Source organism: Anser brachyrhynchus, assembly GCF_964034855.1.
Source record: "Anser brachyrhynchus genome assembly, chromosome: 12".
NCBI lineage: Eukaryota > Metazoa > Chordata > Aves > Anseriformes > Anatidae > Anser > Anser brachyrhynchus.
In genome coordinates, this window is record NC_137707.1 from 9,234,828 (window position 1) to 9,258,224 (window position 23,397).

The 23,397-nt window shown below is 37.3% G+C and overlaps 1 protein-coding gene across 1 annotated transcript in view; it reads right to left on the reverse strand.

The window, feature by feature from the left end:
- The window catches only part of CDH11 (cadherin 11), a 362,720-nt gene extending 345,609 nt beyond the window's left edge, over positions 1-17,111 (reverse strand). Inside the window, exon 1 of the mRNA XM_080552813.1 lies at positions 17,093-17,111. The gene's annotated coding sequence lies outside the window, so the exon portion shown is untranslated. The remainder of the gene's footprint in view (positions 1-17,092) is intronic.
- Between the last annotated feature and the right edge of the window lie 6,286 nt (positions 17,112-23,397).

A 23,397-nucleotide genomic window follows, 5' to 3' on the forward strand; every position in this document is an offset into this window, starting at 1 on the left:
CCTATGGATAGGGTAATCACTCATGGCTAAGTGCACAGGAAATATATGTGTACAGGACTACTTGATGTAGTTCAGTCTTAGGTCTGTTAAACATCTCATCCAAGGTTGAGTTAGACCTTTATAAAAGCTTGTGGCAACCAGTATTTGTGGGCGGATAAGCAGACATACAAAGAGAAGCATACAAACAAGCCAATGTTTATTCTCCACTGAAAACTTCCAGGAGTATTTTAACACCTACTTTAGCTATAGACTTAAACATTATTTTAATTTCTCCTCCCTCCATTCATGCTTTACCAGCCTCTTCTTTTCAACGTAGGAAAAATAGCTTAGCAGTGTTTTCTATTGGGACTAACTCGTCTCATCAGAAATAAACCTGCTCACTTAACCTTGATGATGCCAGATCTCTGTAATCAACATATAAACATTGACTGACTTTTATCAAGTTGTTTAAAAATTGCATATGAATAGCACTTAATACAACATTATTTCCCAAACCTAAGGCACTAAACACTAATACATTTTTCCTCTTGTTGCAAAATCATATTTATAGCTGATAACAAATAACCCAAGCAGAGATGCTCTTCAAGATGCCTCAGCTTTTTTGATTCATTCGATAATCCTTTCAGTTAAAACTTTTCCAGTGGAATTCTTCATATAATAGGAATTTTAACTATTCTAATTATGAAATTTATTTCAATTGAATGGCAGCTGGGCAAAGTGGCTTTGAGTTGTAGTTACATGTTAGTTGTTAAAGGTTACCAGGAAGGCTTAAATCTTTCCCATTAACTAGTGGTTCCTACTCAGACTTCAGAAAAATGCTAAATGATTGTAACAATGTGGAATAAAAGCATCCTCGTGCAAAAATACACAAAAGCAGTCATTTTCAATAGCATTATTATGTAGAAACATCACAGTACTCATCAACAACATTTTAAGAGCTCATTGAAATAATAAAGTGGTTACAGTAATTTCCATTAGAAGGTTTATAAATAATATCTGCTGTTTGGTACCTTAAGAGAGCACAACCATGTAATAATTGAAATGTCAGTACATCTTCCTTGTGAAAGTTTCTATTTCTAAAAGCAGACATCTGTCTTACCGTCAGAGATGGAAATTGTACATTCTTCCTTCTACCTCAGCGTTTCAACTGTGGACCAAAATGCTGCTTGCTTTTCTTATTCAGTTGTGCTTCCAAATTAAACAAGGCCATATACAAGAAACAAAATATTTCATAAAATTATTTCTGTAAGTGCAGGATCATAAAGAATAAGAACACATACACATCCCTCCTGGTTTATTTTTGTTAACTTTCTCATTTTGAATCAACTGAAATGCTAAAAAGAGAGGGAAACAAACAAGACAAAGTATAACTTCTAAAACTAAGCTCTTCTAACTGTATAATAAGAAGTCATTAAGTATCTATTCTATCACATTCATTGTTATAAAAAAAGCTCTTTATTATGCTGAAATGTATACTTACAAAGCATTTCAGTTATATAATGAGATCTTTTGTGAACAATTTGGAGGCTGACATTCTGGACAAAAATAAGAGTTTTTCAATATTGGTGTCCCTAGATCTTTTATTGATACTTCTTATCTTAATGCTAGCAGATACTCTCCTTCAGAGGCCCTAGAATAGAGTATAAAATCTTACTGCTTATGCAACAGACAATAATTGTTTTCTCTCAGACACAAACCTTTAGCTCAGGTTATAGGCAAGAAGGCTGTGCTGATTTGTTTGTTTTTAATTCCATAAAACAGGCTTGTATTACTTCCCAGTACCAGCCCTTCAGTACAGTAGACCAGTATCCTTCTCAACCTGAATAACTGGTGAAAATTTTTCCAGTAAGAATATGTTGACCTTCATCCTCCTCGTCTCTCCTGCTTTGTCTGGTACAAAGTACCAGGTACTATGGTTTATTACCAATGAGCTTATGGATTCCTTTCTTCCCAAGACAAAACTCTAATTTGATTCATCAGAGAGTATGTTGAAGGAAAGCAGTGGGATTTCTTTCTGTGAAAAACAGGTCTGACAGAACTCTTCTTCAGTCTCAGATATGCTGAGCAGATAAAGGGCACTTTGGTCACTGAAAACTGCCAAGTTCAATTTATTTGTTATTTTTTAATATGCCAGAATAAAGTACTCTGTAGTTTTCCAGGACCTAATCAAAGTACGATATATTTGTGAGGAAGAATAGGTAAGGAAGGGAACGAGGATTCATTGCTTAATAGAGCGTGCTGCCATGGTACGAGCGCTGTTAAGTCATGTTAAGAATGAGATCTTACATGACTGGTGTCCTAACCAAAATTTCAGATTAGTATTTAGAAGCGAATGTTGACAGTAATATAATACAAAGATCACACAGGTATGTATTTTTTGCCTATCTCCCCCCCCGCCAGCATTGTTACTGTACTTCATAGGCCTATTCTCCGAATGTGATTCATAACAGGAAAGGTCATAACAGAAGAATTTCTAATAACCCAGCATACTTTTGCTAGGCCAGGCTTCAAGTTTTGTTAAATCAGTTCTATCAAGCAGACAAAAATCTGTTCTAAATCATCCTTATGCAAATTTCCTATGTAAGAAAGAATTTTTCAGTTAAAGTCAAGTTTTCCCTTGTTAACAATAGAAGCGGTCAGAAATGGATGTTTCCCACCTAGAAAACAGAACAATGCACAAACAAAAATTGGAGAAAAAAGAAACCAAACCAGCCAACCCACAGATTTTGGCAGAAAATTGCTGATTCAATGACAGACAGAAATCGCTGGTAAACAGGAAGATACTTGAGATTGCTCCTTGATGCTAAGCAATAGCGAAGCACTGAGTTTGGGCTGCATCATCACCTCAGAACTGTCTGCATAAGGTTTGATTACAGGTACCTGCACACACATCTTACACACCTTCAACTATATTCGATTCACCCTTTACAACACATTTAATTTCCACATGCTTTGAGTCTTCCAGCAGGACTGCAAGGAATCCCAGTGCCAGTGCTCACACACAGGAAGAACTGGCCAAGGTCCATCGCAGCCTGAAACTTGCAAAGATACCATCCCTATAAAAAGAAATACTTAGAGCTGAGCTTTACTTCAGTCCCATTAGTCTGGATGCATCCTAAAAAGTGATACTTCCTGCTTCGCACTGACATTTTTCCAAAGCAAGTGGTTGCACAAAGCATATCCATGAAAACAAAAAGAAGGATTATAACAGACATGGATATATCCAGGTCTGAACAATTTTAATTAGTCTGATAGCTCTCTATAAAGCACAACTGAAATGTTAGGGCTATCAATGAAATTATACTCCAGCTTTTTATGAAATGTACACTATTTTCTCATCCTCCAAGCTAATTAGGCTGATGGTTAGGACTGCAAAATACAGCTGTTTTCCTGACACCTTTAAGTTCAGCTAACACTGAACTCTGTTTTGTTGAACCTTTTCCACGTTTGGTTCAATGGCAACAGACTGCAAACACAGAAAAATACCCACTTTAATTAACTTTTACTCCTTTCCAGGGGGTGTTAAAAGAAAACCAAGAGCTATTACAGAGACAAAGTGAATGAGCCTTCCAGGCAGCGAAGGCTATTACATTCAATTGTTTGGCAACACTTCTATTCAAGACTAACAATTTCAGAGACTTATGTTCTTAATAGAGCAGACTCAAACTCTTCTGATGAACAATTTTCCATCAGAAACCGCTGATTTTCTGGATCAAAACATGCTACGGGAATGTGTTTATTCCACTAAAACTTCTGATGGAAACCAGGCAGGCCAGCTAGAGGGCTGGTGGATTGGCTCAGCCGCCTGCCTGCCGCAGCCAGGCTGGCAGCAGAGGCGGCAGGCTGGCTGCCCACCGCCTCCACTGCCCAGGCGACTTGGCCCCCTCTTCTCGGGGTCCAGCACATCATGCGTTGTAATCGTATCTAGTATGGAAACAGTCAACATTCAGAGGAACAAGACAAAATATTTCAAGCTTCCGAAAAATTAATATTCCAGTAAGGTTAGCAGGAAAAAGCTTTTTCTTTTTCTTTTTTTTTTTTTTTCATAAAAAAAGTTCAGAAATTCTCCTGTAAGGAATATTTATGGTCTTGTTCCAGTTCAAAACCATAAAGACCAAGTCATTCACCGGACTTTCTGCAGAACAGGAGCTCCAGGTTTGGAGCACATTTAGCTATACACAAGCAACTACATTCAAAACAAGAAGCCATAACAAACCATGGTATTTCTACAATAACTGGCAGAGTTAGAAGACAGTTACTGCCTTTACTTTTCCAATAACATAAGGAATTTTTTAGTGTGAAAAAACTTAAGGACTTATGTAAAGGGTTTTTCTTTTCTTGCTCATTCTGAAGTGATATATTAAAAAAGACTAAATTGTTATCTTTATAACTACCATAGGTTGCGCTGGCAGGACTTGAAGGCCACATGTTCTGACTAGGCAGTAGACATTACCTTTATTTTCTCCTAACACCCCCCAGGAGCACCCAGGCTGTTTGTTCACGTGACCACAAGTGAGCACGTGGAAACCAAATGCAAGCATCCATTGTACAACATACACAAGCCCAATGAACCCTCTGACAAGTGGCCTTTAGAAACCATTTCTCACAGCAGTTACATTCATGACATCCTACCACCATGTGCCACTCCAAGCTGACGTGAGGGGAAAATGCATACTGTGTTCACAGAACGTGCATAGCTAGCATGCAGACTACATTCTCAGAGTAGATACCCCTACAGCCTGCTAGAAGGCTAAGTTATCTAGCATATTCAACTAAATGTTCTTTAATCATAGCAGGTGCAAATTTCTACGCCCCTAAATCCTGGCCACGTTTAAAGTACAATAATCATAAATTTAATTCCTGAAAACCTCATAGAACTTTTCCCTACAATAACCATATTTAACAACTCAAATGACAAAATAAACTTTCAGAGAAAATTAGTAAGCCATAATGAAAGTCTACATTTTGTTCACTTGTTTTTATGGTGCTGAGCCGTGCAGCTATAGAGGTTTTGAACTTTTTTTGCATAAGATCTATTTCAGGTTTATTACGTTGTACAGGCAAGAGTCATGAAGAAACTGAACAGAACCAACAGGATTCACAGATGTGAAGCCCAAGACGCCTTGCACCACTGGGGGAATATTTCTGCCAGAAATACCTTTTAGTAGTTTGATACTGCCATTAGTCATCTCCAAAAACATTAAGCAGCAGTAGCACACATTTAAAGAACTAAGAGTTGCCTTCAAAATGGCAAAAATCTGTTCTTCCCTCACATGTGCTAGAAGCACAGGAGTTGAGTGCTTCTCCTTCCTCAGAAAACCCTTGATTCCATAATCTTTAGAAATCAATGCTATCAATGTTCACGTTTAAAAATAACCTTGCATTTACCACAGCTAGCGTTTTTACTCCATGCGTTGCAAACACTATATATAGTATCCAGGAACCCACACTGGAAAGTAAAGGTGACACAAGCACAGTGACACAAACAGGACATATAGATTAGGGAGTATTTATAGACAGCAAAAAAAAATATTTTGCCAATATTGCTTGATCTACCAGACAAGGACAAAACTGATTTTTTTTTCCTGGCATACCACATACAGAGATTGACTGAAATATATTCTACACCACAGTACCCAAACCCCATTGGAAAGCCAAATATATCACTAATATGGCAGTTCTGCCACATGTCATTGTATCGGGCTTATGTGGCAAGGTTTTGGTCACAGGGGGGCTGCAGGGGTGGCCTCTGTGAGCAGAGCCTAGCAACTGCCCCATGTCAGATCAGAGCCAGCTCCAGCCAGCTCCAAAAGGAACTCTGGTTTCTTTGCAATAGGCAATACATTGCGTGAATCTCCCTGTACTTAGTCTGTTTTGCCTGTGACCGTAATTGCCAAGTTATTTCCGTGTCCTGATCTCAACCCGTGAGCTTTATTTTTCATCATGGTTTCTCCCTCTGCTCTTTTGAATACGGGGAGTGAGAGCAACGTGTGGTGGAGCTGAGCTACAAATCGGTGTGAAACCATCATAGTCACACACCCAGGCAGATCTGAAGTAGCAGAGAGAAAATACCTATTTGAAAATACTAACGTTGCCAGAAGTGTTGGTGATTGACGCGGGGAATAGTCACACAGTGCAACTTAAAGCCCTATAAATTACAACAGAAAACTCCTAAATTAGGTGTTTTAAACCTGCAGGTAAAAAGGTAAATACTTCCCTCATGTAGCACCTTTCTCTGAGTCAATATTGAGTCAAGCTTCCTACCACAACTATAATACCTTTAATAAAATAAAGCTAACTCTAGAGGTAATCACAGTCAGGCTTTCAGAACCTTAAGAATAAATGTCGTGAACATTTCAAATATCAAGAGATTCCATAAAATTGAATTTGTACTCATTTTACTTCACTTAGTTAACCTCGATTTCCCAACGTGAACTGACACGTAACATTGCTGTGCACTACTCGACAGCTTCCGCTAGGCGCGAATACCAACTCCCACTTCACTGTTCTCCGTTCGTATGGCAGGGCAACAGGATGCTCCGGGCGTTTCACCTCGCCACCCAGGCATATGGACCTCCCATATGGCAAATACCAGATCCACCCCAGCAGAGAAGCTCCAGAGGGTGCTCAGAAACCCCACCAAAGCTGCCCCACCCAAGCAGACAAAGAAAAAGTTCCTGCTCAGGAATCTAAAAACTGGCCCAGTTGTTCTGAAACACTTCAAGAAACACATTCCATTGCTAATGATTTGTAAACTAAGTTATACCAAAGTTACAGAGTGAAGTCTCAATCTGAGTGGGAGGTTTGGTTTTGCTCCTAACCACTGTTATAGAGAAGGTATGACACGGAAGATGAGTGCCCTCTCACTGCTGAAGTCTAGATAAGGCAGATGTAGCATTTTTCCAGAGTAATACAATGCCAAATCCTCCTCTCTTCATCCACATGAGTAAAGTCACGTCAGTGGGTATGCTTTGTAACATCAGAAAGCAGAATTTACCCAGAGGTACCTTACTTCAAAAGCTATTTAGCTATTTTTTTTTTTCCTCCTTCCATAAGCTTAAAAGTTTGTGCTTTTCCAACACATTTCCAAGCATCAGTAGACTTTGACAGTTAATTTTGTTTAAAAAAGTGATAACTTAATTGCTCGAGTTAGCTGAAAGACTATATCACATGCTGTTTCAGCGTGTTTTATTTCTACTCTGGTACAGCATTAGTTGAAGTGTTAAAGAGCATATAACTGTTGGGCATGACATGAAGGAAACAAAATCAATGAGATTTACCACCCAAGGCAGTCCGCGAGGCAGTGCCAGTTATCTGAACTGAGACAATGGAGTTTTGTGATTAGAATTTTACTGATTAAGCTGCACTTGTGGGTTTCTGTCTTTTCTTAATCCAATATAAGTTTTACTGGCTCATTACTGCCAATTAGGAAAGACTTTACTTTAAAAATTTATTGAATGCTGATGATGAACAACACAAACTCTTATGAAGTGCAGTATTAATTAGATGTCAGACTCTGAGTAAACTCAGATAATGAATAAACAAGCGTAAATACACAAGTTTTCCATAAACTGCATTATAGCATCATAGTCGCAACACAACACTTCACTTATGATTGAGGAAGCCTTTTATTTAAGCCCACAGTTTCAGGGCTCTTTCCTGGAAACATTTTTGTACGAAGCAAGGAGCACGTGGGGCACTCAGGGAGGTTTTACTGCACTATGGGAACCATCCACTTCTTAAAAGCAACCCCTAAGCAAACCCACTCCAAGAGGGATGAACAAGACCGAGTGCTGTTGTGGTCTAAGTAAACTCATTAAGTCTTTTCAGAGCAAGGTCCTAAAAAGGTTATTGCAGAACAACCAACACAACTGGTACTAATAAGGACCCCAATGGGGGCTGGAAACAACACAGAGGTCCACAACCAAAGAAGCAGACAGCCTTCCTTCTTCCACCTCTCCCTAGGGAGCTCCTCTTGCCATGGCTTATGCCACACCTGATCCATACTCAGATGACACTATCAGTCCTTAGGACTCAAACACTTGGAGTTATAAATTATTTTAGTTTTCTTTCTGTGCTGGGCTACCCTCATGCATGAAAGCGGAATTTGGCAGCCTTTGGATAACATTCTTAGATGTGGCTGAATTAGCGTCCCGTCCCCCAGGTTTTTCTGTCACAGTCTGTTTTTCTGATTTTAGGTAGCTTGTATCCACTCTCATAATTCAAAACACATTCACTTAAAAAAAAAAAAAAAAAAACAAAAAACACACACACACACCACTTTGTACCTTAAAATGACTTAAAAGCATTTTTCTTCTATATTCACCCGAAGAAGCTTCACCAGTAGTATTGTTTCCTTTTGTAATGATTTTGTTTCCATGGTTGTTTGTTTGTAAAAGGAGCTCAACACAAAAAAAAGACTGATACAGTTATGACTAAGTATATAAATATACTACTAATTAAGTAGCAGAAACATTAAGATCAGTAAACTCGTCTTGCATCCAGCATTTAAAGTACACAGGTTTAGACTATGATAGACACTGAAGTGCATTACATACAGAGAACTTCTGTGTTCATTCTTCTGGCTCTTAGCACCTACAAATGCTCAGCCCTCGCACAGAATTATTTTATTCATCCACTAAAGCACACTTTTGGCATATCAGACTGGATTCTATTACCATGTACCATAGAGTAATAAAGACAATTAACCAGTTAGGTCCTAGCTAAGTGGAGAAATTTTTTTCCTCCACCCAAACACCAGTTAATTCCCCTACACCTCTCCACTCCATGGCCTTTAAAAAGTCCCATTTAGCAGAATTGCTCAGGAACTTCCTGATAAACCATTTTTCCACAGGCCAAAAAAAAAAAAAATCAATTCTGAAAAAAGAAGCTATCATAGAAATGTATTTATGGACACCACTTCCATCTGTAAAATTCTTCAGGCTCAAAGGGAATTTCTAGTCAAAAGTCAAAGCCCAAAATAACCAGCAACCCAGCAGGCAGGTTATGATATCACCATGCTTCCCAGCAGGAATTAGAATCAGCATGTCTAACATTTGAAGCATACATCTCAATCAGTGGGCTTATTGACTTTCTGGGGCTTCCACTATCTGCCTTTTCACTGACAAATAAAATTAAAGGCTTATTTTATCTTGATGTAGAATAAAAACAATTTAGAAGTTAGCAGAAATCTTGTTTTCCAGCCACCTAGTATTCACTGAATTAAATGCTAACAGGATGGTGTAAATGTTGCTCATCATCTATGTATGGTTTTTTAATGTTAACTCTTTTTATGCAACCATTGAGCAGTGAGCAATTCCTTCACGTTTCTACCAAAGGAGGACTATTTCAAGTATTTTAAAAATTCACCAAATATATTCACATTTTTGTTAAGATATGGGTCCGATCTAAAATGTGTGTATATACATATAATCTGCACACAAATTCCCAAATGCTTATTGCAAAAAAAAAAAGTTCTAACTTAGAGAAGTAGTCCTAATAAGATTAACAAATAAGAAATGTATGTCTAAGGGCCCTTTACAAAATCAAACCCTTGTACTGTTCTGTGGTAAGGAGCTTCTTTCCTCTCTACAACATCATCCTCTGAATACTAGTGACAAGTAATATAAAGTTTCCTGGCTAGGGTAAAGTGTTTCTTGAAAGCAGGCCACAATTTATAATAGCATTAAGCATAGTTTTAGAGTGTATATGGAGTACAAATGCAAATGGGGATCTTTCTACTGTCACATATTTCAGTTTGTAGCACCATCTCATGAATTTGCCATGTAATACAACCACTGTGTGTTAATGAAAACGAGGCAGTGGAAGCTCATAAGTCTCTTATTTGCGTTCTATCATGAAACCAACTATCAGCATTTGTAAAATCCCCCAAAGCACAGCTACTTAGGTATATTTATTATCAAGTTGTGTTATCTATTCTATAATTTAACACTGAAGCTAGCTTTCTAATGGTAAGCCCCATTTTAGAGGTTGCCTCCTCCACCACAGCTTCCTCTAAAAAGCAATCTATTTCTCTTAAATGTCATGTGCCACATCACAATCAGGATAAGAATTTTCCTGTCCAGCTTAGAAAAAAAAGAAAAAGACATTTAAATACCCCTACTTAAAGATCTCTCTTTTATGTAAAACACTCCAAATTGCCTGTAAAACCATATTTGTATATACACATCATCATACACAATTGGAGTCCTTCTGATAGGTACATCAGGTCACCAAGGAAAAGACTTTCTAATACTGGAGCATTAACATAGAGAAAGTCAGGAGCTGAACAAAACAGGCTGTAAAGAACAGGTACTGAACTGACCTCAAATCCAAGGTATTGGGGAAAGACAGGTTACCTTTATGACCTTTATGATCATTTTCATGACTATTTCTCTTTCCTTCTCGTTATAGCAAGAATTTATTTTTTTCCATCCACGCATATAGCTGGAAATTCAAAAGGTACATCAGAAATAATCTCCTAACATTATCTATAGGAACATCCAAGCTCTAGCTGCAGAAGCAGTCCCCACCCATCCTTTCCGTTCCATGAAACTTGTCCTCAAAGGCTCATACAGGCTGTAAATAGCAAAAGCAGTATCATCCTCCAAACCAATTTTATCTCCAAGGCTTTCCATAGCTCCCTAGCTACTTTTTGCCTAATGCATGTCCTGTGTCAAACTAGTGATTCAATTTGTAATTCCTACGACATATGAAAAAAGTTTGTTGTTATATCAGTGCTGGATATGCATTTCTAAGGAGTTTTATATTAAAAAGGAAAAAAAGTCTTTATCCTTTAAACTTGGATCAATTTGTTCTCCATGCACTTTGAGTTAATTTCTGGCCTAGCTAATCTTGTCAAACAATTTTGTACAGCAGTGACCTCACTTTTACTATTTGTTTCTCCAGAATCATATCTCATGGTCTCCATGCAGACAAGTCCCTTACGGGACTCGGTGTTTATCCAAACAAGAGTTCCAGAGCTTTATCCAAAATGAAAAAAAAAGCAGCATCACAAACATTACCATAGAAACAACGACAGACATAGTTACTAAGGAAAATGAAAAGTAGAAGGTAACTTAAACAGAAAAGATAGTTTCCTTTAACAGATAACGCTAACAAGATGGAAACGAATTTTATTAAGCACTGAATGATCAAAGGATATTACTATGCCTTTTATTTAAACAGGCAACTATAACTGACAAAAAATCAAGCGAAAAGCCTGATTCTGCAACCTTTGTAGACCTTCAGTAACATCCTCTTGATTCAATTCATCACAGTTTTATATCATCCTCTGATTTTCTTTTGCCTGACTGTCCTACAATTGTCTCTATGGCATCTTCTCCATACTCTGAACGTAAAAATGTGATCTCATTTAAGTCACTAGAATTAGGGGCAATGGACCTTATATAGCACTTTTCAACAATGCAACACTGCTCTCACTGTTTCAATCTCCCTTTTTATATAATACTACTAACCTCAAAGAGGACAACCTTTACAATGTAATTCTCAGATTTAGGAACATCTAAGTTAAGAACATAGCAACAGTGACGAAGGTTCATCCTTCCCTCTTGCAGCTTGTTATTATGTGCAGCTTCACAGAAAAATTAACTGTAAGTAAAAACTATAAGGAAGACCCAGACTATACTCCACTTGTTTCTGACTGTGCATTGCCTCTAATGTCTCTAGGATTCCACAAATTTATCCTAATAATGAACTTGCCAGTGAGCCCGTCTGCAGATTCTAGAAAGCTACACATCACAACTCCTCTGCAGCATCTTTACTTTTGTCTGTTGTTTTGCTGTTCATCTTGACATGTATGTGCTCCTAAAAAAATTATTTCCAGACTATTAAATGATGGGTACATCACTCTCCATAAGATCTTGTGTCAAGTTCCAGATTTCTGCAGACCTAATAAGATCTTTACCCACTGATGCTGAAAGAGCACAGCAATAGAAATCATGAGAAATGAGGCAAATAACTGCTGTGCCCAAACATTGCTTAGAACTGTAGATGCCTACCTTACCATCAAGTCTCAAATACTGAAAGAACATACAGAAAAAAATACATATATGTAAAAATAGGAACATGGTAAAGGTAGCGATTTTTCTGTGATGAAACTGTATGGAAGTATTGAAGAGATTTTTTTTTCTTTGTGGCTAGGTTATGTACATTCCCATTTAATAAACTTCAAAAAGCAAACTGTTGAAGAACTAAATCATTTAAAAAGACCAGTATTCAATTGCACAACAGAAGTTGTAAGACCTTTGGACATGCTCGAATTGCAGCAGAGTACTGCCGATTCCTTGATCACCCCAGTGTAGACTGGTCATCTGACATAGGAAACTGCTCATTGACATGATAATTTTTTTTTTAGATAATTATAGCATGGGTTACTAAGATCTTACATATGCTGTGTGAAATAAATCCCTGTCTTGACAGATGGGCTGCAGACTGCTCTCTTTTGAAGCTGAAATGGCTGTTTCTGGAATCCTGCTGAAGACAGCTTTGCCCTCTGCCAAGACAGCGGTGCGGCAACACGGCTCAAAGCAGCGCGTGGGCAGCGCAGGACCACAGTGCCGGCTTCCATTTCAGGGGGGCAAGCAGAAGCGGGGAGGAGGGACAGACATGTTTGGGACCAAAAATTAAAACAGCTCTAAAGAGCAGAAAAAAAACATAAGTATCAACCTCAAGGCCTGCTCTTCCTCAACTACACAGTTCTCCAGTCTAACTATGCTGGTTACACTTCAGCTCCCACTGAAATCAACAGTTAAGATAATAAGTATGGGAAACGTAGAAAGTAAATGCTGCTACAAAAAAAAAAAAAAGGAAAGTGGGGAAAGTGAATGTGAAGGAAGCAGTTTATTGATTCCTCAAGATACTGCTGATGAATTTTTTATGAATAAATTTTGAGTTTATTCTGTGTGCTGTAGAACTCTCCCTAACACTTTTTAAAAAATAGGAAAACAGAATATTACTAGTTCCTAACTATTTAAGTTATATAAAGAAACCTCTTTCACTTCAAAGTTTAATAAAACCGTATCATCTTTGGAACAAAAACTCAGATTTCATACCATTCCTTCGCATTTATATTGTCAGATGAACCATGGCATTAGGCTTAAAAGCTAAGCTAGACAGCAGTACTGCTCCAAAGGCTGAATAGCAAACAAGAAAAAATAATTAAACTTTGTATGTTTACAAGTGAGAATCTGCTGTAAATAACCATGTCAAGTAGATCTTGCTGTGGGAAGGTGGGATCAGAATGCGGATAAGAAGTGACTGAAAAGGAAGGAATAGCGATCAGCAACAGACTACAGAAGGCTTGAAGTATTTCCCCTCCTCTTGGTATTACACTGATGTGACAACTAACCTATGTAATTTCTTAAACTTGTGTCAACCACTTTTCAAAACTTATTCTCTGAAATGAAATCATAGTTTAAGACAACCTAAAGATATTTTCTAATACCTCATACCATTCTCAAAGAAATGCTTCTGCAGTTCTGCCACCAGACATTCCTGATGTTATCTTCTTGAGACAAGTTGATCAGCAGAAGAAACCATCATCAGAAGGCAGATATTTCATTGCTAATAGCAGCATTTACAGTACAGAACTACTTTTAAGAAAAGCAGGGTTGAACCAACGGATGCTGTCCATTTGAAATCTGGCTCTTGAACAACTAAAGCCTAATTCTTTCAAGCTCTTCCTTCACAACAATAACAAAAAAAACACCCACACAAAATACTTTTGTGTTCATTTGAATCTCAAAAGCATGTTCGTTTGTGTTCTGCAAATGAACTTTACGTCTTTAGTATGTGACAACTGTACATCCCTGATGAAATGGTCTACGCAACAAGCCATACCTGCATTCCAACAGGAAGGAGAGCTGCAGGATGCAATGAGCACCAAACCTAATGCACTCTATTTCAATTTCTTTCCTAAATCTTCTCTTTACAGTGCAGAAATATTGTCTCATTTGCCCTTGAAGAGATAAATTAAGAAATGCTGCTACACAAAGTTCTCTTTAAACAATTACATAGATTCTCATTTCAAAGGACATTTTAAAACCATTCTCCCTTACAAAACATTAGCATATGCTTTTTAAGTACTCCTGAAATAAAATTTATATCATTACAGTCACAGCGTTAGTCTGTCTACAGCAGCTAGTATCAGCTGCCTTGGTTTTAGGACTTGAATCAGAATCTCCTTGCTTTGAGTGTTTTCTCTCTGGGGTATAAAATTTTACCTCTTAGTCCTCCTGAAAATTAGAAGGCAATCTAAAAACATTCTCCCCTCCTGTTCCTCATCTAAGTACCCTTTTCACCATCCCTCCCTTCCAGAAATAAAGTCAGAATTCAGTAAAGATGTAAAAAAATCCCTCGTTTCTTTTCAAGAAACAGTTTGATTTTTAATCAACTTTCTCAAGTTCTATTACTTTTAATATGTTTAATAAAAGGAATGACTCAGCAGAACAAAAATGAAGAAATTACGTAAGCACATTATAATTGTTCCAAGCCCCAATCAATACATCTTGCAATGTTACTGCATCTTCGCACGCGCAGCTCCCGACCTTGACACCTGCACATCCACCAGTCTCACTGTTAGAGCTACCATCTCTGTACGCATGCAGTAACTTGTGCTGAGCTAAATCAGCTGAGCAGTGCTGCATTGATAATCATTTTGTTCTTAAAATTACACGGTGTTTCTTGCTCCCACTATACAATTGGATTGATTAAATAACAGTATTCATATTCATAATATTAGTGTAACAAGACAAGAATAAAAAACAGACCCTTGCGTATTTTTAGACCAACCTCTATTCAATTGAAATTCATAATGGCTCATGTTAACTTGAATTAAACTTCTACTTCCCCCGTAAGCTCTGGTTAGGAGAGGTTTTATTTTCATATGTTTCCAAATCCTGCACTTATAATTGCTTTAAAATCATCCATAAACAGGCTTAATTTCAGAGAGTCAAAAGAAAACAAGAGCATATTATTTACCACAGTTCAGCAATAAATGGAGATAAGAGCAGATTCTGCTTATATTAATTTAGGATTCTGAAAATTCTATAAAAAAACAAGATACTCATTTGAAACAGGCAATTTCCCTTGGGTTTTGTGCCAGACTTCAGTCAGAAGTGAGCCTGCTACAATGAAAATAAGGAAAAAAAATGTATTATTTTATTGTTTTTCCCCAAATAGCCTTATTATAAATACCATCAGCTAATTAATGAACATCTGAAATATTTAAACATCACCACATGGATCCATACAGTCCCTGGAATACCAAGGTTTAAATTCAAACATATTGGCACAGCAACAGGTGAAAGCGTTTGCCAAAACAGGGCATGCTTTGGAGAACACTACAAATTGCAGAATACAGACAACCTACAACCAGGTCTATTCAAACCTCAACCAACGTTAGAAAATCTGCAGTTCTCCACATAACTGCACACACACACAAGGCCAGAAGAAGTAAGGATTCTACCACACTTCATATGTACTGACTTGGATATGCCAAATACACCTTTGTTTAATGATACTGATCTCAATGCTACATTCTACAGTTGTTCCACACACGCAAAAAAAAAAAGCGAGACATGGTATGGAGTAAACAACTGGTCATCTTGGTATGAATTTAAAAGAAGTAAATCTTTGCTGTTTCTAATCTGGTTTCATTTATTATTTTGCTGTTGAAAAACTCAAGTTTTCATCTCTATAATTTTAGTCCAGATGGATTGCAGGCTCAGATAACAACATAAAACTGGTTAATCAACTTTCATGCCATATTTATGCTGCAACAGGGAGATTTTACTGTTGCCTGCAGTTTAGCAGTGCATACTGTGGAATACAGCCAGTGTTTTATGTATCCTTAAAATCGCAAGCTGCAGCCCATTTTGCTGTCAGTGACCCTAAACCTGCCACTAACAACAATCTCTTGTCTTTGCTGAACAGTGATTCAGTTAAATTTAATTCAAAAAATGCAATTCTGTTCCAGCAAGTAGAATTCTATTTCTCTTATGAAATTTATGAATTCTCAGTCCTACTGGTTAAACTGGGCTCTCTGACACAAGATAAAGTCAAAAAATATTCATTTCTTATTTAGCTTGTTATGGCATCGCTGCCTTCATTCTTAATGCAAGTTTTTGGCTGTATAATATATTTCTTTTACAGGAACGACATTGTAACTGTAGCTGTGATTATCATATTTTGACAATAGTACTGCTTTGGTTTTACTGGCATTACTTCCCCCAGTATGCTGAAGAACTTGGATGGAAAAACTTGTTGAAAGCTGGTATGGCATTCTGTGTTTTATAAATCACTTGTGAACATCTATGGCAGCAAGTAACTTAGTAATTAAAATCAAATTCTATGGCTTGTTCAGAAAAGTCAAGACAGATAACAGTGGCTATTTGAACCACACTAATTACATATAGCTTGCAATTAACATTATTACTCATCAGTTATAATGTATAATGCATCTTGCCTAACCACATGAGCAAGTAGTAAAAGAAGAGGGAATTAATCATCTTTCAGCAGCTGGCTTTCCTGCATCACCATCACTTTCGCAGTGGAACCAAACAAGTTCACCTACAACTTTAAGGCAGTATCAGTAGACTTCAATCAATGCATTTCATTAAGATTTGCCCTCAATGTCTTATTTCACCTATACTTGAAATCCGACAACATTAACCTATCCCATGTTGTTTTATTTTGTTTATTTAATGTAGTGTAATACCAATCAAGTGCCTACGATAAAATAGTTGAAGGTTTAAATGTCACATAGAAAAGAGTTCTATCACAAAACAAAAAACCACCAAAACTGACCTGGTATTAAAACTTCCAGTACACACACACACACCCAAAAAAACCCACCACAAATTCAATATACTTTATGCCAAATAACTTTGTCTTTACAAAAACATGAAAATGCTTTCAAATTAAAAGCAGCTGCTAGGGATCTTTTTTTTTCTTCTTCTTTTAATCGATGACTTGTTTTCACAACCTTCTCTGGCATCAGAATACAGAAAAGATTGAACAAATTTCAAAGGCAGGTTGTCACATTAGCTTCAATTACAATAACAACAGATACCTGTCAGTGGACACTCATTGTCCTCTAGTATGAAGCATTCTGCCACTCCCAGTGATACAAAAATAAAAATATTATTTAGAATTTAAAATTATAACATGGGTAGCTATAAATTCATCAGTGGAGCAGGACTAAGTATTATCTGTGGGCACACTGGATTAAGTTGATTTTAAGGAGAATGGAAAAGCACAAAACCTACAACTACAGAAGAGTGTGAGAGAATTTGAATTGACTCAAAAATTTGGAAAAATTACAGTGAGTTCAAGTAGCAATAGTTTAACAGAATACAACTGAAGTCAATACAAGAAGTATTTTCTCGAACAGTTATAACCTACTTTAATCACGTGGCTATGAAATTTGTGAGGGATACATCTCTATCTTCAAAAGTGCTTAAATCCCTTCCTACAATAGCACTCCCTGAAGTTTCAGTTTCCAGTTTTTTTCCTTCTGCTATGAATCACTTGCCTTGCGCTCTTTACAGCCAGCCAAGACCAAGTCACAGTCTCTCAGCAGCTAACCTGGAATTTACAGTATTTTATTGACGCAACTAGTTTTGGTCTCTGAGCTTTCAAAGAAGCTGTACCTACCTATACCAAAACAGTTATTTGAATACACCCCACTTGTTTTATTACGTTTCATTTAATATTCAAGTACAATTCAATTAATTGCCAATAATCTCTATAAAAAAATGAGTCTAACTGGAAAAAGAAAAAATTATTACTGAGTAAATTACGATTCAAGTGGTATAAATAAAAAGCTGCTTTAAGTTTATCATCACATTAGCCACCACAAGCAATATCTAACAGTTCTCTGGAATGATAAAACTATCCTGACTTCCAAAAGCCATCCCACAGTTTTCATTCTTTCTATAACAATGCACCCCAAAGCACATCAACTACTATTACCAACACATCTAGGACTCAGTAGCATAAAATGCCGTACCACCTTTGTGGGAGGACAGGCCTGTAGTGCAGGCACAGACCCGGCTTTAATAAAATGCAGAAATATTCAGGTTGGCTGGGTGCCAGTAACACGAAGGAGTTGCAAGTCGTGTACCTTCTTTATAAGTTAAATAAGCATGGGAAAAACATCAGCTCCTTGCTGTCGTGCCTGCCCTGTTACTGGAACTCACATTGATGCGGTGTTTGTAACTGCTATGCTGCAGTCACCTTTAGGACAGTAATAGAACTTCTGAATACTCAGAGGCAAGCAAAAGCTACCGACAACTTCAAAAGGACAGAAGTAGTGTTAATTTAATCAAGGAGAAAGGTCTGCTCTGCGGACTATTATACTGAACCAAAAGGTGATTTGTTCAAAACATACTCTAAAATACTGCTGATAGGAGGCTGAAAAAATAGTCGTGATGTCCTGTTTTTAACAGTGACCTCAGAAAAGTACAGAAATTCTAGGAACAGTGAAACTTCAGCATGGTTTTGTGTTTGGTTAATGACCAAAACAAGAACATTGATCATGTATTAATTATTAAAACAAGTGATGTTTTAATTTGAGTGATGATGGCAGAACAAGTTAAACAGTATTTTCTCATGAAGCTGTACTTTTTTTTAATGGAGCAATAAGGCCATACCAATTCAGGTAATTCAACTCCGAACAGGAACAAGGCTAACAAACAATTTCTCAAACTCTGACCTATCTCACCAGTCGTTACTCCACTGCTTTGGTGTATTGCTGTCTCTTCTTTGTCTTTTTCTGGTTTTCTTTGTTGGTGTCTTGGTGTCCCACGTTTCTCTTTTTATCTTTCTTCCTTAAAAAAAAAAAAAAAATCTTTCAGCCTTCTATAATAGAAAAGTAAAATTTCAGATTATACACTAGTTACTTACTACTCTCTTTTTTTCTCATTGAGATATTTTGCAGTTTTGCACTGGAGATGCTTCTATACAAACCCAGCACACAACTCTAATCCTAGCAACTCCCTAATAGTTATTAGCACACCCCTATTAAATTTGGTGGATTAATTGTAGTTCATTAAGAATTCACCCTCAACACCAAAAATCAACTAAGTAGCTATAGCCTATTGCTGTGAAAGTGAAAAAACATCAAATTTATGAGCAAAATGGCTTCCAAGGGAAGCAATCTTCAATGGTGAGGAGCTGGTGAAAAAGAGTTCTAACTCCAGACCAACAGTATTTCCAAGACAGGGATCTGCAGAATAGTTCAGCTTTCAATACAGAGGCATCCTTGCTGACAGTAAATAAAAATAAATACATAAATAAAGATCAGTAGAAATGGATCAATAAAACATGAAAACTACAGAAAATTTTAAGTCATATCCACAGGACTTAGTGTAATAAGCGATCTTCCTTCTGCTAAAAATCTCTTCTCTAGCACTAGACTAATAAAATGTATTTTAACTGTGGTACTGCGTATATTTTAAACTCATTTAAATGTTGTCTTCAGTTTTCTACTATTTTGGCTGAGATATCTCTGTAATCATGGAGAACAATATACTCTGTTTACCTGAATGATAAGGGAAAGTTACAGAGCTTACTAAATCATGCGTACATCCAAGGAGCTCTTGACTGTACAAAATGAAAAGAATTAATACTGTAATTTTACAGTGGTTTCTCCAGTAATCCTTAATCAGCCTCATAGTATATAACTAGAGCCACCAAAAAATTAAAGCCTTAACTCATATACCCAGGCTCCATTATGATAACTAGTCAAGTGCCCATATAAACAGATAAAGAGTATTAAGGGTTGTTTCCCATCTTCCTGCCTGAGAAGACAATCAATCCACAGAAGTACCAAAACAAGGCAGAAACTTAAAGTTTTCTAAGTATAGTTCTTATATTTTGTAGGAACTTTATATAAAGCCAAACAGTACTACAGGTACAGCTTCTTAGAACAACCTCTGAGAGTCCAGACACCAAACATCTCCAGTTGAAATCATAGATTCTGTTACAGGCGCAAACTAGATTCAGATATGTTTATTACCATTAAGAAGTCCAGAAGCATACTGATGTGACACCAAGTTCCTTCTTCTGAGCCCCAAAAATGATACCACAGTGCCTAGAGTCGAACTTTGATGCAGTGACCTCAGACATCCGAACAGCACTGCCATTCAGTTAAACAGGTTGAGCAGCTCACATTGTAAGGAGAATTACAACCAGAAACCAACACGAGCCTCCCCAGTGCTGAGGACTAACCACAACATTTTGGGTGTTTTATAAATCAGGGGAGTCCATTTTTAAACATCTCATAAGAATGGGAGTTAGTTGCTTTAGATCAAGAAGGCTACCATGGGAATCACAGAAGCACATAAATATGAAATGTTGAAAAGTTTCTTAAAATCCCATGTCCCTCTAGACACTAGATAATTTATTTTGGGATGCCATAAAGTAATTATTTCCCAAACAGATTCAAAGACTCAAAATTCTCAGAAGTTTTTGTTTGTTTGTTTGTTTTGTGTGTTTTTTTTCAACGCAATGGTAAATGGTAACAATAATGGAAGTATCAAAACCCTTTTAGTAAATATCAGGATAATTATAGGGTGCACAATATTCGCATTCAACTTCCATCAGTCCCACAGCTCTAAGACCAAATACAATGGACTATACAGTTACTTGTGTAGTTAGTTCAGATTTTCCTGCTGAACATTCCATTATTTTATGCAATATTTATTGTATTTGGTAATTACTGAGAAACAAGTTACTAATGGAAATATCTTTCATTTAGTATTTGATTTGTAACTGATTTCTAGCCCTTGCATAACATAAACCAGCTGCAAAAGGATCACAGCAGAACTGCATGCTGTCAGAAGTCCTCATGCAATGTTTTCATAAATTGAATATTGATAACTCAGATTTTAACTATTTAATGTCAAAAATGGCTTCAATAAAGTGTTGAGATCAGTAGTTCAAATAAAACTTTAGCTAACACACAAATCTGTGACTGCAGCCTTGGTCCACCACAAGGGCTCTCACAGCCCTTGAGAAATGCCATGCAAGATCATTGCTGTTTGCCAGAACACACTCTTTAACCTAGAAGTTCAGCATATAGTCATAGAATCGGTTTTCTTTTTTTTTTTTTTCCCCCCTTCTTTATGTGCTTACATCTGCAGAAGGGCCTCAGCATCTTGCAGACATCCTAGGTGTCAGTTTCTTTCGAACAATAAGGTTGTGATAATCCCTGATTCAGTTGCACTAACTTTCCCTGACATGGTTTGGAGTCAGTAAGTACAGTATTTCTTTCACCCTTTTAATCACCCTTTTAATCAACCAATTCAACTAGAAATATCAGTCTGCACCACTGCTTCACTGCGAAGTGATGGAACTTTCCAGAGGGGTTCAGACCTAGAGCTTGTGACTGCTTCTCCATTACTGCTTAGGGTACTTATAACAATTATTTTCCTCCTGGTACCATAAACAGTTCGGCTTCAGATTCAAGAAATACAAGAGCAGTCCCCACATCTTTATTACCCCAACCAAAGACTCAAGCAGCTACAGAATTTTAATGACGTCCAGTGTTTAATTTGGACGTTCCCAGCCCTGAGCAGCTATGAAGAATCAATGGAAGTTAGGAGATATAAATTTTTTAAAGTATTCACATCAGACCCCAGTGGGCTCCTGCTGCTCCTGCACCACGAGCCAGATGGAGGCACTCACAGCACAAACCCTTCTCTCCTGGTTGCATGCATTCATTTCTCTGACAGAAGCGGACACGAACTCCAGTGTTGATCATAACACCACACCAACCCGCATTCACAGCTCAGACCGTGGGAGATGAATTCTCTAAACATATGGTGTAAGGAGGCTGCAATTCAGCCTGAGAACCACCCGCATCTTCTTAAAAGAACGAGGGATACAAAGCTGCTTTCTAACGAGTCACACGAGATGATGCTTCCTCAGATACTGCATTTAAGTGTGGCACAGTCCACAGCTGAGATTTGTGGAAGTTAACAGCCACATACAAATTTCATTTGCACACTCCTAAAGAACCCAAAAAAAGCTTTGCATAAACTGTAAGCGTAGTCTCTTCTCACAAAGAAGCTAAGATTTAAGACATCTAAGTGTCAAGCAAAACATAGCCCATCCGCTTTCCCCTAAATATAACTTCTGTATCTTCCCAAATCATGCTCCAACAGAAGAACACGGTGCACTCGCATGGCGCATTGCCTCCCAGAGCGAGAACAGCAGAGCAGACTCAAGGCCTGGGCTGTCAAACAGCATTCCATCCCAAACTCATCCCATACACTGTGGGGAGCCTTTTCCAACCTGCCTTAAGCACCCGAATGGAGTCTAACTGTTCTATGTTATTTCTGCAGTCTGCAAACTATGAATGATTGCTTAATGTTTTTCTTTTCCCCCCGATCTGTTTAGGAGATGGGGCAGTAAGGAAGTGTAAGGGAATTTTTCTTTCACTAGAAGCAAGCTATTTTAAGTAGTGTCACCAAGATTCAACCACAGAAATTTAATCTTATAAATGTTTTGAATATTAGGCTTGTAGCTCCCTACTTGAGTACAGATTTTCTTTTATCCTGGTGGTTATTGATCATGGTAGCATTGACGATGCTACAAACACAGCAATGCTTGGGGGCAGCTCTGTTTGGTAGCTAGCATCTACTATGAAGTACATTAAAAATATCTATATGTAGAGAAGGAGTCATAAAGAGGTTCTACATCCCAATACCAGAACCATACAGAACGCAATTTGTTTCAAAAGGATTAGGCAATGAACAAAGCTTGAAATACCTAACTCCATAGAGCTTCCAGTACACTTGAAATCTCTAATCACTAAATAAAATAATGCTTGTAACCAAAACTTAGTCTTTTATTATGTTGCATACATACGCAGGATTTTTGTAGAATTTCTTCATTCAGAAGATGTTCGGTAACTTAAAGGATTTCAGAAATGGACCAATAAAAGGGCAGTTTAGTATGAAATCAGCAACATTTTCAGAAGTAGTTTTTTTTTTTTATTAGCTATGAAGCAAATAAGATATTGGCTTTGTGTTCTTATGAAATACACACAACTGCACATGAATGTAAAAATCATGCCTCCATTACACCCATTTCCAAGCCCACTAGCATTTGCAAACATGTCTGCAAATTTGGATATTTGAAAATAGAATGTTACCATAAATTATCTGAAAACTGGTTTTAGGAGCATCTAGTTGTCCAGGTTTTTGTGTTTTTAACAGTAGTCACATTTATTACTTTGCAATACAATGCAGCTCATGTGGCACTCCTGATAATTCTGTAATAGAAATCAGCTGCTACGATTTCCTGCAGAAAGCATGATTCATTCTGGATCAAAACCAACTTAAATACTTTCTGCTTTCAGTTAGAAGT